The sequence below is a fragment of the Lithobates pipiens genome, unplaced genomic scaffold (genome assembly GCF_037356315.1).
Source record: "Lithobates pipiens isolate NorthernLeopardFrog02 unplaced genomic scaffold, aLitPip1_a1.2 Scaffold_19, whole genome shotgun sequence".
Lineage (NCBI taxonomy): Eukaryota > Metazoa > Chordata > Amphibia > Anura > Ranidae > Lithobates > Lithobates pipiens.
The window spans coordinates 444596633-444613924 of record NW_027507764.1 but is presented as its reverse complement, the minus strand read 5'-3'; the positions used below and the strand labels follow the sequence as shown (position 1 = coordinate 444613924).

Below are 17292 nucleotides of genomic sequence, written 5' to 3'. Positions count from 1 at the left end.
GCCCATGTTGAGGGATAGGTCCAGATAGGTCCTAAATTCAGAAACTGTTATAGGTTTCCAGTAAAATTTTCTCATAGGGGTGAATTTTTGAATTCAAAGGGAGTTAAATCTGCTGTTTCCACCTGAATTCTGGGTTGGCCAATGAATGGGGGGAAGTACGGGCACTGCAGAATCTGTGGGCTGCCAATCAGGATTCGTAAGTCCATCAGGAAAGGCACCATGGGCTCTATGAGCCTGTGTTCGAACTCTTGGTGGCTGCGAAGCACTACTTGTGCTAGCCACCACACCAGCTTGAACTGTACTTATGGGACTCGCCATGTCACCAAGTGATACTGCAGTGCTGGTTTGTCTATGACCAGGGTGTACTAGGCCACTGGTGCTTGCCAGTTCACCAGAAGGTTTAGCAGCACTAGTACTGACTGTCTGCTGCATATGATTATCATGCGGTTGTTGTACCTCAGCAACAGAAGAACAGGGTGGGATACGCGTGTCCATAGCAGGGACGACTACTCCATCGTCAGAGCAATCCATTGGGATCTGTCATTATCAGCATCCTGTAGGCCTCTTCACTAGTGTAACTTTGGTTTGAAATTTTGGCCAATAAATTTATAGGTAACTAATGCAACTCACAGGTAAAAAGACACTTGGTTGTCAGAGGACTGTTTGAACCGCTACAAAAAAATGTATTGCTAGCGCTAGCAGGGATCAGGCCTGACTCTGCAAACACTGCAGTTTTGTGTGATGTGTTTTGGAAGTGACAGTGATCTTCTGATACTGCACTTGGGTGGGCTGGGCTGGGTGGAGGGGCTAAACGCAGGTGCTGGCAGGTGTGTGGGCTGATACTGCTAACGCTGCATTTTTGAGAACACTATACTACTGGGGATGCTAGTATAGATCTGATCAGATCAAAGATATTGATCTGTCCAGACATTATTCTAGTAATGGATGTGTATGGTTTGTGAGCGTGTGTTAGTGCTACTGGCAATCAAAGAGCTGACACTAACTAGCTAACTAGCATCACCCGTGACACTAATACAGTGTTTAGAAAAAAAATCTGTACACTATACTAATGACACTGTGACAGGGAGTGAAAGGGTTAACTGGGGGGTAGGGATGAGCTCGGTGTTCGACTCGAACGCATGATTGACTCGAACATCAGCTGTTCGTCTGTTCAACGAATTCAGAACTTTGTGTGAAATTCGTGTGGCCCACAATGCACTACACCATCTCAGTGCATTGCTGGCTCATGATTGGCCAAGCATGCACTGTGACCCTGCATGCTTGGCCAATCACAGCACCGGAAGCGAGGAGAGCCATAATTGCCCACAGGCAGGATGCCTGTGGCCAATTATAGCTCAGGGGGTTTAGTACACGCCCCACACTATATAAGAGTAGTGGCCTTGTGTAGTGTGTCCCTGCGTGCATGGGAAAGAGCAAGATAGGCAGGGACAGTGTGTTCTTTTCTTAAGCATCTGCAGGAGTTAAAATGGGTGTTGTGGGCCTCCAGCACAGTATACACCTGTAGCTACCCTTTTTTGCTGGTGTTCTCTAATACAGGCATCTGCAGGAGTTAGTGGGTGTTGTGTGCCTCCAGCACAGTATACACCTGTATCTACCCTTTTTTGCTGGTGTTCTCTAATACAGGTATCTGCAGGAGTTAGTGGGTGTTGTGTGCCTCCAGCACCGTATACACCTGTATGTACCCTTTTATGCTGGTGTTCTCTAATACAGGCATCTGCAGGAGTTAGTGGGTGTTGTGTTCCTCCAGCACAGCACAGTATACACCTGTATTTACCCTTTATTGCTGGTGTTCTCTAATACAGGCATCTGCAGGCGTTAAAGTGGGTGTTGTGTGCCTCCAGCACAGTATACACCTGAAGATACCCCTTATTGCTGGTGTTGTCTGTTGCATATCTTGCATATTAGCCTTTAAAATTAGCACTTTTGATTTCGAGCGTTCGAGTCCCATAGACTTTAATAGGGTTCTAAAGTTCGTACGAATTTTCGGCTCATCCCTAGTGGGGGGTGATCAAGGGGTTAAGCCTTTATTAGGGGAGATATGGGGGTACCCTAAATCTATCTGGGCCTACCTCTAACTGCCCTAACGCTGTTTGGCATCACAAGTGAGACCAATACAATGATCAGGAAAAAATATGAACACTGACTGCACTTGGTAAAACTTTGACAGTGACTGGGAGTGAAAGGGTTAACTGTACTGGTGTTAATGTAGTGTTGGTGTACTCACAGTGAGATGCTTCTCTCCCACACGCTGGATCCAAAAGGGCTCTGGAAGGTAAGCTTTCATCAATCCCTGTGACTGTGTTTACATTACACAGGCATAGGAAGTTTGTCCATTGGTCAGATTCGAGGCCAAAAATCATTGGCCAGGACCTGTTGAGTGATCGGTTCTAAACCGAATCGGGGGGATGCGCACGAGTCACGTACATGTACGTGACTTTGTGCAGCCGGGCCGCACTGCTGCAGTTTACAGTATGTATGTGGCGCGGTCCGGAACTGGTTAAGCCACAACTATCACAAAAGAAATATGTTTTTTTTAGGGTCTGTGCACACTGGGCTTAAAAAAACGCTGCTTCTAAAGGAGTTTTACGTTTTGCCTGTAGAAAACACTGTGTTATCCTATGTGTGTATGCACATTAGCACGTTTAGAGGTATATTTTAAAGGAGACATAAGGCCGAAGTTCATTTGGCTGTACATCTCCTGTGGATCACAGGAGTGCAGTTTGTTCTGCACTCTTGTGACCCGTTTTCAGCAGACAGCTAAAGCCCACTGTTGGCTAATGCCACAGAGCTGGAATCCACCCACATGCCTGGACCGACACCCAGCTCGGCCTCTCAGTGAGCTGCAGAGAGCCTGATGCGGCCGCTCCTGCCCACCACACAGCCCAGCACACCAGTAAGTGCAGTCACCAGCTCTCTGCTCATGAAGCTGTGAGAACCGAGCATTCGGCGGTGTTTGAATGTTCTCAGCGTAGATGAAACATCAGACCGGTGCTGCAGCCAGCTAGGTAAGTAGAAAAGCAAATCCCACACTTCACTTTTACACTTAGTGTTTAGAGACAGAAAAAAAAAAACATTTCTGGCATGCATTTTTGAAAGGAGTTTTCTGATAGAAAAAATGCTAAACACTCCTAAATGCCTGTACAAAAATATCCTATATACGGTAAGCATTTTTTTCTGCAAAAGAACTAGCATTTTTTAAGCCCAGTGTGCATAGCCCCTTATCTTATAATTATTGCTATTTTCAGCATTTGCTTACCTTTATCGACATATTTTATTATTATTAATTATATCTCCAGTACACATACAGTGATAGCATTGAAGCAAATGCTGTTGGAATTGAGGTGCTAATGTACCTTACTGTTTGGCAAAAAGTTTAATCCTGTTTTTTTGGGGGGTTTTATTTGTTTCGTTTTTTTTTTTTTTTTTTTTAAGAAAAGACTCACTGTTGAATTTTAGCCTATAGGAAGAGCTTTTTCACTGTGAATCCCAGAGACATGTCATTGTCTGTAGCCAGTGAAGGTGCAGTTTCAGAACTATCAAGTAAACACTTCTACCATGTTCATATAACACTACATTACTTTACAGAAAACATAGAACCGGTCATAAAAATCTTGCCCCCAAAACTTTTTAGAACCTAATATTCATATTAAAATCATACAGATACAATCAAGGAGCAGTTGGGACAGAAGCTAGTGTGCCTACCAGTATGTTTTTGGACCATAAAAGAAACCTCCCGAGGAAAACCTCAAAAACATAATATGCAAAGTCCAAATTGATAGTATTCCTGGTATAAACTGAAATTAATAGAAACTTATAAGAAATGGGAGTGTTCCTACCAGCCCCGTTGCTTATTGCACTATAAATCACTCAATAAATTGCACTATAAATCACCCTACATATTTTATTTCTTCCAATAATGTTTCTACCCATTCACAACAGCAGTGTTGGGCGGCATCCCTGAAGGCAAGAGCAAGCCAATTTGCCTTTTGCCCTATTACGTCAGTGAAGCTTGTTGGTGTGTGCTGAGAAAAGTAGGACATATAGCATTTTTTGTGCACCATAGTAATAGGTTGTAGTGTATAACAATATTAAGATGTTAAGCAGTTATAAAAAAATAAGCACTGCCATGTGTGTTAATGCTTCAGAAGCACACTTGTGCAAGTGTATTACGCACATGTTAATGCACACAAATTGGCTCTTACTCATCTTTCTAAGCTCTGATGTTATAATAAAAGTACGCTATATGAGAAATGCCCAAAGTTTAGAACACTAAGTCCATGAACTCTTAATCACAGTGGGAGTCCATTTTTTGTAATAAAAAAATAATTACTCATTTATTACAAATGTGTATTTGAGATTTGAAGAAATATTGAAAGGACCACATCAGTGAAGTGTTTACAATTGCTTTGGTTTGTGGTGTTCACCATCATGTACATGAGGTCAAATTATTTATGACTTCTTTGTCCTGAAATTAATGAAATTGTCAGTTTCACACTGAGCTTGCCTGCAGCTTTTTGTCCTCTGCCATGCACCTTACTGAGATCTGTAGGAAAATCATTCGGAATAAATACATTGTAAAGAATGATTCTACACCCTGTAACCCATACTAGTAAGCAATAGACATGTGCAAAAGGAAAACATTTTTTAGTTTTGTTTCGTTTTAATTTGTTAATTAATTTTGTTTAGTTATATTCGTTAAATTCATTAAATTCGTTTTCGGATTTCGTTTCGTTTTCTACCGAATTCGAAAAATCGGTCGCATTCGAAAATATTTCAACCAAATTCGAAAATATTTCTACCGAATTAGAAATGATTTCAACATGATTTGAAATTAATTCAACCGCATTCGAAAATATTTTGCGACCCAAATTTAGGGCCATGTATCTCGAGGTCACTTGGTGCTAGAAACCCCAAATTTGGATTGCTATGCTAATAGTCTGCAGGAGATCTGGTGAGAAAACTAAATAGATACTAATTGTCTGCAGGAGATCTGCAAAAAAATAAATAGATGCTAATAGTCTGAAGGAGATCTTACAGAAACAAATAGTAATCTGCAAAAGAAATTAAAAATGAAATGGATAGTATCTATATTCTGTTCTGTTCTATTGTTTTTCTAGTCTATTCTCTATTTTCTCTATTTCCATTCTAATCTTTTCTATTAAAATTCGAATTCATTGGAATGTCGGAAAAAAAAAAAAATAATAATAATAATATATATATATATATATAACACTCTTCTGAAATTCACATTTAGTATATAATGATTTTGACTTTATTCTTTTATATTCTATTAAAATCCTTTCTATTAGACTAGAAAAACAATAGAACAGAATAAAATATAATATATTCTATTATGTTTTATCGTTTTTCTAGTCTATTTTCTATTTTATTATAATCTTTTCTATCCAAATTTAAAATTAATGAATTAAAAAATTTGAATTCATACTATTCGAAATTCAAATTTATTCTATTTGAAATTTCAATTTCTGAAGATGGTTGTATATTCTTTCTATTTTATTCTATTAAATTATATTTTTTTCTAATCTTTTCTATTTGAATTAGAAATTTTGGAAGATGGTTAGTTACTTATACTTACTTATATATATCGGTCACATAAACTTCTCATACTTGCAGTGTACCAGTGCAAAAAAACACACACATCTTATTTCATTTATATTTATCACATCAATGAAGTTGTCAGCATGCCTGATTGAAGAAGTCACGGATGTCGATCGCAAGGCAAGTACATATGCTGTATGTCATTGTCCACTTGCCAAGTCACCTGCCACAAGTTGTGTATTGTCCACATGCCATGACACCTGCCACGAGTGCCACAATGACATTTTGCGACCCGAATTTGGGGCCCCGTAACTCAAGGTCACTTGAAACTAGAAACCCCAAATTTGGATATGTGGGGTTTCTAGCTATAAGTGGCCCCGAGATATGTGGCCCGAAATTCGGGTTGCAAAATGTCATTTTTTGATTCGAATTACGTTTGAATTTGTTAGCATTGTAATTCGGTAATTCGGATGCATCCGAATGTCCGAATAATAAAAATTTGTCCGAATTTCGATTTGGAATGAAACAAAATGCACATGTCTAGTAAGCAATAAGCTTGCATATATCAATGTTTAGGCATTAGCGAGCCATAGAGAGTTTGCCCTGTCAGCGATTTGTGGCTTTTACATCAAAAACTGGCTCTGCTAGTAAAATTCTGCCCCACAAACCAGTAAATATGCAAAGAATCAGCATCTCTCCAAACAAGCCTGTAATTTTTGTGTATTGGAAAAGCTTACCAACCCCTCTAACTAACACATCAAGGTATTAAAAAAAAAAAGGCCTCTGTTGATGATCAGGCAATTTATTAAACAACTTACCAACAGTATTAGGTGCACATGTAGTGCTTTGTGACAAGGTGTCAGATGTCCTCCCAAGTGTGGAAAAAAGTTGTTAGCTCCTGGCCCTAAAAACAATGCCATATTTTGTGAAAACAGAAATTAAGCTTTTACTACACTTACTATGAATCAGCCCAGGTTCACACTGCTGTGGGATTGAAATCGTATGAGTTCAGCTGTAACTAGCACAATTTCATTCCCACATGTCAATCCGACGATTTCAGAGACATCTGTGCGGTTTCCATGTCTGTTTAAAACGCACCTGAAATCCCCAAAAGAGCCTTTAGTGCACTAAGTATGGGAGCTGGTTGTCAGCTCCTGGGACTTCAGCTTCGTACAGACAATTGGATTGTTGGAAAACAGAAAGTCAGACTTTTGTCAAATGGTTGTGTGTCTGGATCTTGTCTTGCATGCTAACAGCACACAATTGTTGGCCAACAAACACAAACGTAGTGACGTACTACATGGAATTTCAGCTCTTGAGCGCCACCCTTCGGGCACCTTCTGCTAATGTCGTATTTGGTGAGCATTAATTCTGAGCATGCGTGTTTGTACTTTTGTGTGATGGACTTGTGTACAGATGATACAAAAATCTGACAACAGACCGTTGTCCACCAAAATTTACTAGAATGCCCTCCAACATTTGTTGGCCGAAAGTTGGACAACAATTGTCTGAAGGAACATACTAGCGGTCGGATTTTAGGCCAACAGTAGGTTATCACACAATACCCTGCTAACAATCGGATCGTGTGTAGGAGGCTTTAGACATTGTATCATGGGAGGAGGTCATATTCTCCATCACACCTAGAAGCACTAAATATTTGCTGCAGCTCAAATGGAGAAACTGTGAGGAGAACATGAAGGTGAGTATACAGTAAATGGGTCAAGCTGGGTTTGAAAAGATGTTGTTACTTTGCCCTGAATTGACAAAATGTCAGAAATTCTTAAAACAGAAGCGAAAAGCCTATGAATGCATTATCTGCATTCCTCCTTATCAATCTGTTTTGCAATCCAAACTTCACAGAATGCAGCTACAGAGATGCTGGCAGTCAGCTTGGACAGTGATAGGAGCTATCCCTGCACAGAACCCATCCCTTTCCCTATACATATTGTCAGAGATACTGACAGAGGGGATGACAGCTGCTTCTACTTCTCTTCTTCTTCAGCGTCTCCTACTTAGTCTGTCTGCTCCCTGAACCCTAACACTGTCTGTAGGAGGGTGTGCAGGATATTTGGGACCTGGAAGGGTAGAGCAAGGATCTGTGGGGAGGAAGTCTGCATGTGGGTTGGTGGAAGCAGCAGGCACTGGAGGGGGTGACTGATGATTGGGTTGCATTGTGTTTGACTTACAGTCAAAGTGGCCAATAGAAAGGAAGAGATGGGGAGTAGGAGAAGAAGAAGGAGAACTCCCTACTGCAGGAAGTATGCGCCAGTGGAAAAATTTAACTCTGCTTAGGCATTATCCTTTGTGGAAAATAAAACTAAGCTGAGAAAACAAAAGTCCAGCTTCACTATTAACAATTCGATGTTTATGCTGTGGCAGATTATCATTTGGAGAGGCCTATAATGAAGGGTACACAATACTGTGAAACATGGAGGTGGATCGCTGATGTTTTGGGGATGTGTGAGCTAAAAAGCCACAGGAAATTTGGTCAAATTTCATGGCAAGATGAATGCAGTACATTTGCATTCATCAGCCAGGAAGATGCACATGGGATGTACTTGGACATTACAACATGACAATGACCTAAAACACAAAGCCAAGCTGACCTGTCAGCAGAAGAAAAGTGAAGGTTCTGGAGTGGCCATCTCAGTCTCCTGACCTCAATATCATTAAGCTACTCTGGAGAGATCTCAAACATGCAGTTCATGCAAGACAGCCCAAGAATTTACAGGAACTGGAGACTTTTTGCCAAGAAGAATGGGCAGCTTTACATCTGAGAAGATAGAGCCTCATCCACAAATACCACAAAATACTTCAAGCTGCCATTGAAGTTAATGGTGGCCATACGTGAGATTAAGAACTGGGGTATGTAAACTTTTGATCAGGGTCATTTGGGTAGTTTCTGTTGTGATTATGATTTAAAAAGAGTATACACAGTTGAGTGATAATAAATGGCTGCAGCCAAACACTAACCGTGAGTGAAAGAAAAGTTGTCATGTTATCATTCATATTCTCTAAAAAATGGCCAATAAATCATTAATTATGCCAGGGTATGTAAACTTATGAGCACAACACTCTCTCTCTCTCTCTCCCTCTCTCCCTCTCTCCCTCTCTCCCTCTCTCCCTCTCTCCCTCTCTCTATATACACAGTAGTACACCGCTCACATTTTTGTAAATATTTTATTATATCTTTCCATGTGACAACACTGAAGAAATTACACTTTGCTACAATGTTTCAGATCGTCAGAGTTCTTTTCCATGAGGTACAATGTTGAGCTTTCAGTGAACGGTATGAGAGAGTGAGAGCGATAAAACCAAATTTAACACACCTGCTCCCCATTCACACCTGAGACCTTGTAACACTAACGAGTCACATGACACAGAGGAGGGAAAATGGCTAATTGGGCCCAATTTGGACATTTTCACTTAGAGGTGTACTCACTTTTGTTGCCATTGGTTTAAACATTAATGACTGTGTGTTGAGTTATTTTTAGATGACAGCAAATTTACACTGTTATACAATCTGTACACTCACTACTTTACATTGTAGCAAAGTGTAATTTCTTCAGTGTTGTTGCATGAAAAGATATAATAACATATATTTACAAAAATGTGAGGGGTGTACTCACTTTTGTGAAATACTGTATATTTGCTATATATGGTTTGGCGCACAGAAGCACATTGGTTGGAAATATATATTGTTTATATTGGTTTTATGTGTATATGCACTTTTTATGTATGAACAATTATTTTGCAATATATGGTTGGTAATTATCTTTGTGAGATACTGTATATTGTACATGTATGCACTGTAGCAGTAACAATCTGGACTCTCCTCTTAAACGATATTGTACATAATTGTTAGCCTATGCCAGGCCTTATAGTTCTAAGTAAGATCATCCAAACTGCTTTGCTGCCATACCTCATGACAATTCTGCAATAGATGTAATAGTTCAAAGAAAATAATAGATCAAAGCAATGCTCCAGATGTACAATGCATATGTACTGATGCTGTACACAGGCACAACAGTACAGAATAGTTCAATATATTACACATGGCCATGGTTCCTGATAAATCACCCAACCATACACGTTAATATTCAAAAAAGGGTCAGACTCAATGGACCACTTGGTTTGTTTCTGCAGTGAGTTATCTATGTTTTTATGTAAAAATGCTTAAGCTGACAATAAATCAAACTGAGCATAGCTCCCAACTATGTTTCACTGGGGGTTATTTACGAAAGGCAAATCCACTTTGCACTGCAAGTGCACTTGGAAGTGTAGTCGCTCTATATCTAAGGGGTAGATCTGAAATGAGTGGAAGTTCTGCTGATTTTATAATCCAATCATGTGCAAACTAAAATGCTGTTTTTTTATTTTCCTTACATGTCCCCCTACAGCGAATTTACTTCCAAGTGCGCTTGCAGTGCAAAGTGGATTTCCCTCTAGTAAATAACCCCCACTGTGTTATAAACTGCAAAAATAATCCAAATAAATGCTAGTGAAACAATTGCAATCCAATAGATTTACAGTTAATTTGGATTGCAATATGCTGCAGCCATGGAAATTCCTAGCCCACTGATTTGACTGGTAAAGACCTTTCTATTACACAGTTGAAATATCCAAATGGGGACACACGTTCCAATGACAACTGTCAGGCAGGATTTCTGCTCATTTTAGGATTATTTCATGTTATTTTCTGTTGTGTCTCCAGAAAAGGCAGAGAAATGAAGACACAAAAATATAAGGAGGTTCTAACCCATCCCTCTCCTTTTAAAATGGGAAAATAATTTTAGCAGGTGTCCCACTTTAATGTTTTGCTTTTTATTATCTCTTCCACTATAGAAAACCTTATCCAAATGCACATTGTCCTGCCTGGGTCCAATAATGCAATGTTGCACGCCTCCCCAAAAAAAATAAAAAAACACGCCGACCAAAAGACCCCCACATCCATTATTTGATATCATGATAATTAAAACAAAAATTTAATTGATCAGGAAGTCAGATTTACATGCAACAGCACCTTGTCTATAGGCAAAATGATATGTCATACCATTATGTTTCCAATTCCAAGGGCCGGTCTAGAGTAGTATAGGGGCAGGCTAGGGTAGTATATAGACAGGCTAGGGTAGTATATGGGCAGGCTAGGGTGGTATATAGACAGTAGTATAGGGCCAAGCTAGGGTAGTATATAGACAGGCTAGGGTAGTATATGGGGCAGGCTAGAACAGTATAGGGGCAGGCTAGGGTAGTATAGGGGTGGGCTAGGGCAGTATAGAGGCAGGCTAGGTTAGTATAATGGCAAGCTAGGGCTGTATAGGGATTTTTCAGCATGACAGGTTATGTAACATTTGGCCATCCAGCAGATCAGCAGCCACTGCTAGAAAAAATGATGGGCACCCTGTGTCCTGTCACACAGACAGAACTAACTTATATTACTTCTCTTTTGTTCTCTCCCAGTGCTCCCATTGTCTTCAGTGCCTAGCCTCATGCATGCACCAGAGCAAAAACAAGTGGGCCGGTGCAAGGCCAGCTGCACCCTCTCCTTAACTTCTACCCAATAGAAATGCAAGCCTCGCAAGTTGCGTCCAAACATCAGCTGCTGGCAGAGCTGGTAGGGAAGGGATCTTTCATTGCTCTCTGACACCTGCTGGGTACCCCGCACCCGGCAGCTCTTCATGTGTGCTCAGATGTATAACAGCCGGTGTTAGACTGTGTGTGAGCACCCTTGTGCCCTGCAACTATGAGCATGCATGTTGAGGGCAGCAGGGCAGCCTTTTTACAGGGCAGCAGAGTGGCCGGATAGCCAGTTTTCACCCTGGCCCAATCCACCCCTGGATATGACACACAAAACCGCTGTAAAAAAAAATCTTGGGCATCAATTTGCTGCCCCTCTCAAAATTCTGCCTGGGTCCAATAGGCCCAGTGGAGGTTGATGTATGTTAACACAAAGTCCCCCTTGGGCTTAAAAAAAAAAGACATTCAAGAGTTGTCAGGATTGCCTCATGATTGCCTGTCAGCTGCTGCTATATACCACCATTTGAAAAGTAAAACGCTTTTCAGAGGGTGGTAATTACTGTCGCATGGGTGGTTATAAATACGCTGCCACTAATGAAACTAGGGAAATGAGCGGTTATATTTACTTCTTTTAGGGTTTGTTCACACCATAGTGTTGCGCCAATACACTATTTTATAAGCACACAGCAATGCATGTGAGGTGAACATCCATTCAAAGTCTATAGCACTCTTACAAACCTTCCTTTGCTGTGAATTTTTGCAGAGCATGTGACAACACAATAGTGTGCTTTGCATTGTGATGCATTGAAAAAAAGTAAAACATGCAATAACACAACACACTTTACTGTATTACTGCATGTTGTGCTATGCAAAAATGCATACCCCTAGGCAGGTGTGTTGAGGTACAATATACTTTGAATGGTAACACAGTGCACCTAGCAGATGTCACTGTGCACTGCTTAAACCCATGTGCAGGAGCGTACTATAACATTGTCTCCTCACTGCTGTTATATTGGCTACATACATTCTTTTCTGGTTAAAAATATATGCTGTATATCAGTCCCAGTGTCACAAGACTGTAGTAATTAGAGTTTGGCTCAATGACGTTTCTTTTTTCTTGTTTGGAAAATTTGGCTATGGGGGCCTGTGATTTCTAGTTATGCCCCTAATTCTGTTATACAATTATGAAATATAACGGTCAGGGAAATGGCCGTAGGAGAACTGGCAATAGTGCCAGTACTGGTAATGGATGCTTCCTGCACATTGCCATGCGCACTAGTGCAAGAAGTGCGAACGGGCATACGCAGGTCCACAACGGTGCTAACATGCGACAACGCTAATTGCAAACGCATGTACGCACAATGCGGCCACTTACTGGCCTATATAAGACTGCTACCATCACATTGCTGGATTCTCGTCAGCCTTCCTGTGCCTCCATGCCTATTGTACTTGCATATTGTACTTGGATTTCCTGACCTGTCTGATCTGTTCTCCTGATTTGACCCCCTGGCTTGCTTTACCGACTTCTGCTGCTATCTCCAGTGTCTGATCCCAGATTGCATCACAGACTTTGCTACTGCTACCTGTTCCTGGCCTGTCTTCCTGTCTTTGACCTTGGCTTGAACCTCTTCCTCCTGTCGAATCTACAGTGTTTGAACCCTGGCTTGGCTTCCACTACCATCTCCTGCACATACCATTGCCAAATGTTACTGAGGATTCCTAGAGACTTTGGCCCAGCTGTGTATCCTGCATTATCCGTTATACTTCAGATGACCACCGACTCTACTCTCCTGTACCCATCTGGCAACCTGTGCTTTTTTGGGCACTACACCTTCTGTATCATCTTTAGGGGTGTACTGCACTTAGCCGCAAGGGGAGCCCTCTCGGCACTTCGGCATCCACCAGGTACATGACAATAGCACTATATTCCGGGGATCGGCAACCCATCAATTGCAGGCTACCTGTTGACCGCAGACAAGTGACAGGTAGACCACTAACAGGTCTGCACTGCAGGTACAGGACTGGTTCTCTACCACCAGTCACGCCTTTGGTTCTTTTCTCTCTCCATGACCCGCCCCTGCCTCCAACGCTGTCATCAGTGAACAGCGGAGAGCGAGAGCAAGCACAGCTCAGGACAGAGGGCAGGAGGAGGAGCTTACCATGTTAACCTGCAGGTGATTGGTTGCTAGGTCCTAAGCAACCAATCACCGGCTTGTTAATATGAAAAGTCACTCGTTCAGAACTGTGCTTTCTCCCGATCTCTGTGTGCAGAGGTAGGATGCAATGGGAATATGCTATGGAACACAGCTGGGAGGGAAGAAGTCCAGAGGTTACTGCTAAAGGGGGAAGAGGAGGACACTATTGTGTGTGGGGGGGAGGTGATGTGAAGGTGACAGTGGACACTGCTATGGGCAGGGCCACCCCATAGCAATGTCCTCTACCACCCTTCACATAACCCCCCAACTCTGCATTCTGAGCGTAACGCACTCTGATCCCAGTATTCTGAGTGCAACGCATGCCTGATCCCTGCATTCTGAGTGCAACTCACTCCTGATCCCTGTATTCTGAACGCAATGCATTCCTGACACCTGCATTCTGAGCTCAATGCACTCCTGATCCCAGCATTCTGAGCACACCGCACTCCTGATCCTTGCATTCTGAGTGTAACGCACTCCTGATCCCTGCGTTATTCTAAGCGTAACACATTCCTGATCTCGGCGTTATTCTGAGCATAATGCACTCCTGATCCCTGCGTTATTCTGAGTATAACATACTCCTGATCCCAGCATTCTGAGCGCAACACGATCTTGATCCTTGCATTCTGAGCATAACACACTTCTGAACCCTGCATTCTCAGCGCAACACACTCATGAACCCTGCATTCTGAGTGTAATGCTCTCATGAACCCTGCATTCTTTTGTAATAATAATTTATTTATTTTATTTTTGTGCTCACAAACGCACTGCTGATCCCTGCCTTCTGAGCGTAACGCACTCCTGATCCCTGCATTTTGAGCATAACTCACTCCTGATCCCTGCATTCTGACTGCAATACACACCTGATCCCAGCATTCTAAGCGGAACGCACTCCTGATCCCTGAATTATGAGGGTAACACACTCCTGATCCCTGCGTTATTCTGAGCATAACACACTCCTGATTACTGCGTTATTCTGAGCGTAACGCACTCCTGATCCCTGCGTTATTCTGAGAATAACGCACTCCTGATCCCTTTATTCTGAGCGCAACACACCCCTGATCCCAGCATTCTGAGCACAACTCACTCCTGACCCCTGTATTCCGAGTGTAATGCACTCATGAACCCTGCACTCTCTTGTAATACGTATTTTATTTTTTTATTTTTGTGCTCACAAACACACTGCGTTTGCGATAAATGTTTGAGATTAACAATGTATTATGACCAGCAGTAGATCACAAAGGCAGTGCATTTTGGACACGGTGCAGAAAACACAAAGGAAACATGCCTTTCTGGCACTGCATTCTGATGTGAATCGACCCTAACAACAGGACACTGTGCCTGGTGATCTTTGACTTCATCAGCTTTGTTCAAGTAGATCGCCATCTCTCTAAGGTTGCCTACCCCTGATATAGTCTAATATGCTTATTATTAGGGATACCTTGTACAAATTTAATAACGGGAACAATGTTCATGCATACCACTTCAATACATCAGTTTCCAATTATGAAATATATAACATACTTAACTACTTGACGACCAGAAGCCCCAGTTGTACTGTGGCAGGTTGGCACGGCTGCGCAAATCACGGTCATTGTACGTTGGGCGCTTTAAGAAGCTCTAGGGGGGGCGTGACTCCAAAGCCAATGCTCATGGCCGATGGCTGCAATGTCCGCTGGCTACCCATGATAGCTCCACAGAGAGCCAGAACGTGGATTTGTCAATGTAAACAGACAGACCCCCGTTCTGTCAGGGGAGTAGAGAGAGATCTGCTGTTCCTAGTGATCAAGAACAGCCATTTCTCTTGATTTCCAGGCAGTACACTCCACCCCAGTTAGAAACACCTTCCTAGGGAGCACCCCTTGATTGCCCCCAGGTGTTAACCCCTTCCCTGCCAGTGACATTTATACAGTAAGGCCCCTTTCACACGGGCGGACCGTTTAGGTCCGCCTGTCAGTTTTTTTAGGCAGACCTGAATGGACGCTCCATGTAGGTCTATGGAGTGACTAATGTCAGCGGTGACATCTGCGCTGATATCTGATCCGTTGAATCTAGACGGATGGAAATCTTATTTTCCATTCATCTGGTGGATCGGATTAGATGAAAACTGACAGGCGGATATGTTTTCATCCAATCCACCATAGCAGAGAGCTGAGATCTGACAGATCCGTCCCTACACAGTGAGCAGAGACGGACCTGTCATCCCCTGGCTCAGCGGGGATATATGAAAAAGTAAAAAATATAATTTTTTTTCAAAATTGTTGCTTCCCTTTTTTGTTTATAGCGCAAAATAATAAAGGCCACATAGGTGATAAAATACCAACAAAAGAAAGCTCTATTTCTAGGGGAAAAAAAGGGCATAAATTTTGTTTGGGTACAACGTCACACGATCACGCAATTGTCAGTTAAAATGACAAAGTGCTGCATCGCAAAAAATGGCCTGGTCATTAATGGGGCAAATCCTATAATAAGTGGTTTTAACAGAACCAATAATAAGCTAAAATGAAATTATTTAATTAATATTTTTGCACATTTCTGCCTCAAAATGATTCCAAAGTTTATTTTCTTTTTAAATATTTCCAGTATTCAGTTTCTCTACAGCTCTACATTAGTGTATACATATAGTGAGAGTTAATAGGTAAAATGTAATTGATATATTGCATTCAGAGTATCCATAGTTTTTTTCTCATTTCTAAAATTTCTATTTAAAAAAAAAAAAAAAAAGAATATCTCTGACTGTACAGTACCTTTTTTTTCAAATATCCAGTTTAGAGAGATGCAATCTGCTTTCTAGTAGTGTTATCCAAGAGACCTGCAGCTCGTTGCTTGATCGCTCCTATTGATGAGCCAGCACCTGTGATGTACATTCCCCTCTCCTCTGTACTGTAATTAACTCTGAACACCTGCTGCACAGTTCAACGCCTGTATAGGTATAGGGATAAAAAAAGCCACTATGTGTGCACCTTCAGTGACATAACCCCAATGTAATTTCAGGAAACATAACAAAATAACAACAATAATAATAATAATAATAATATTAATAATAACTAACAGGAAAATATTTAAAAAAAAAATGTATTGAATGTAATCACTACTACACCTCCTTAACTGTCCAAGGTGGGCAAGGTCACAATGATCAAGGTGACAATTATCTCATATCAGGGCAGATATAGACTACAGAAGGGGATAGTGGTGTTACTGGTGTAGTAATGTTGTTCGAGCTTTAATGGCTGAACCATTGTATGCTATTATCTTATGTATGGTTACGAATAACCATTTTACAGTTAAAAATAAAATTGGTTCATTATTGTTAAGTTGTATCGTCAATAATAAAGGGCTGTGGCCACATTTAAGTCTAATGGTATTAATTATATATCAATAGTATATATAGATTAGAAATAATATTTGAGTTTGTTCTCCAGTCCCTGGATTTTTTACAAGTAAAGCTATGAGTGTTGGCAATGTTTGTAATAACTCTACTGGTGAAGATGTATTGGATTTTTGGACAGTTTAATGTTTCCTAGATAGCATTTTGCTAATATTTTTCAATCGCTGTTTCACTGACTAGATCCCAAAAAATGATGCAACTGTCAAAAGATCTACCAAATTTATCTTTAATATGAGTTTTACATTATCTGTACTATCATTATTTAAGAAGGCATTCACAGAACCTCTGGAAGAAACACTTAGAAGGAAAATGATGTCACCTGAGTCAGTTCAAATTTAAAAATGTTCATCGATTATATGACTTTATTGAGAATTTTGCAATGATTTTATATAATTATTAAAGGAAATTTGAGAAGTCGATGATTTTATATAATTATTAGATTTCATTAATTGATGGTGGAACTGGGAAGTAAGTACTGGTAAGGAAGTACAGTACATGTATCATAAAGAGAAACTGGCATTACTAAACAAAGGTATATAACAGTTCTAAATGTTTTAAAAAAAGTGTGTGTGTGTGTGTGTGTGTGTGTATATATATGTGTGTGTGTATATG

The 17292-nt window shown here is 40.9% G+C and overlaps 1 protein-coding gene across 1 annotated transcript in view; it reads right to left on the bottom strand.

The window, feature by feature from the left end:
• The window catches only part of LOC143997197 (aquaporin-4-like), a 79211-nt gene extending 63017 nt beyond the window's left edge, over nt 1–16194 (bottom strand). The window contains exon 1 of the mRNA XM_077492690.1: nt 16040–16194. The gene's annotated coding sequence lies outside the window, so the exon portion shown is untranslated. The remainder of the gene's footprint in view (nt 1–16039) is intronic.
• Between the last annotated feature and the right edge of the window lie 1098 nt (nt 16195–17292).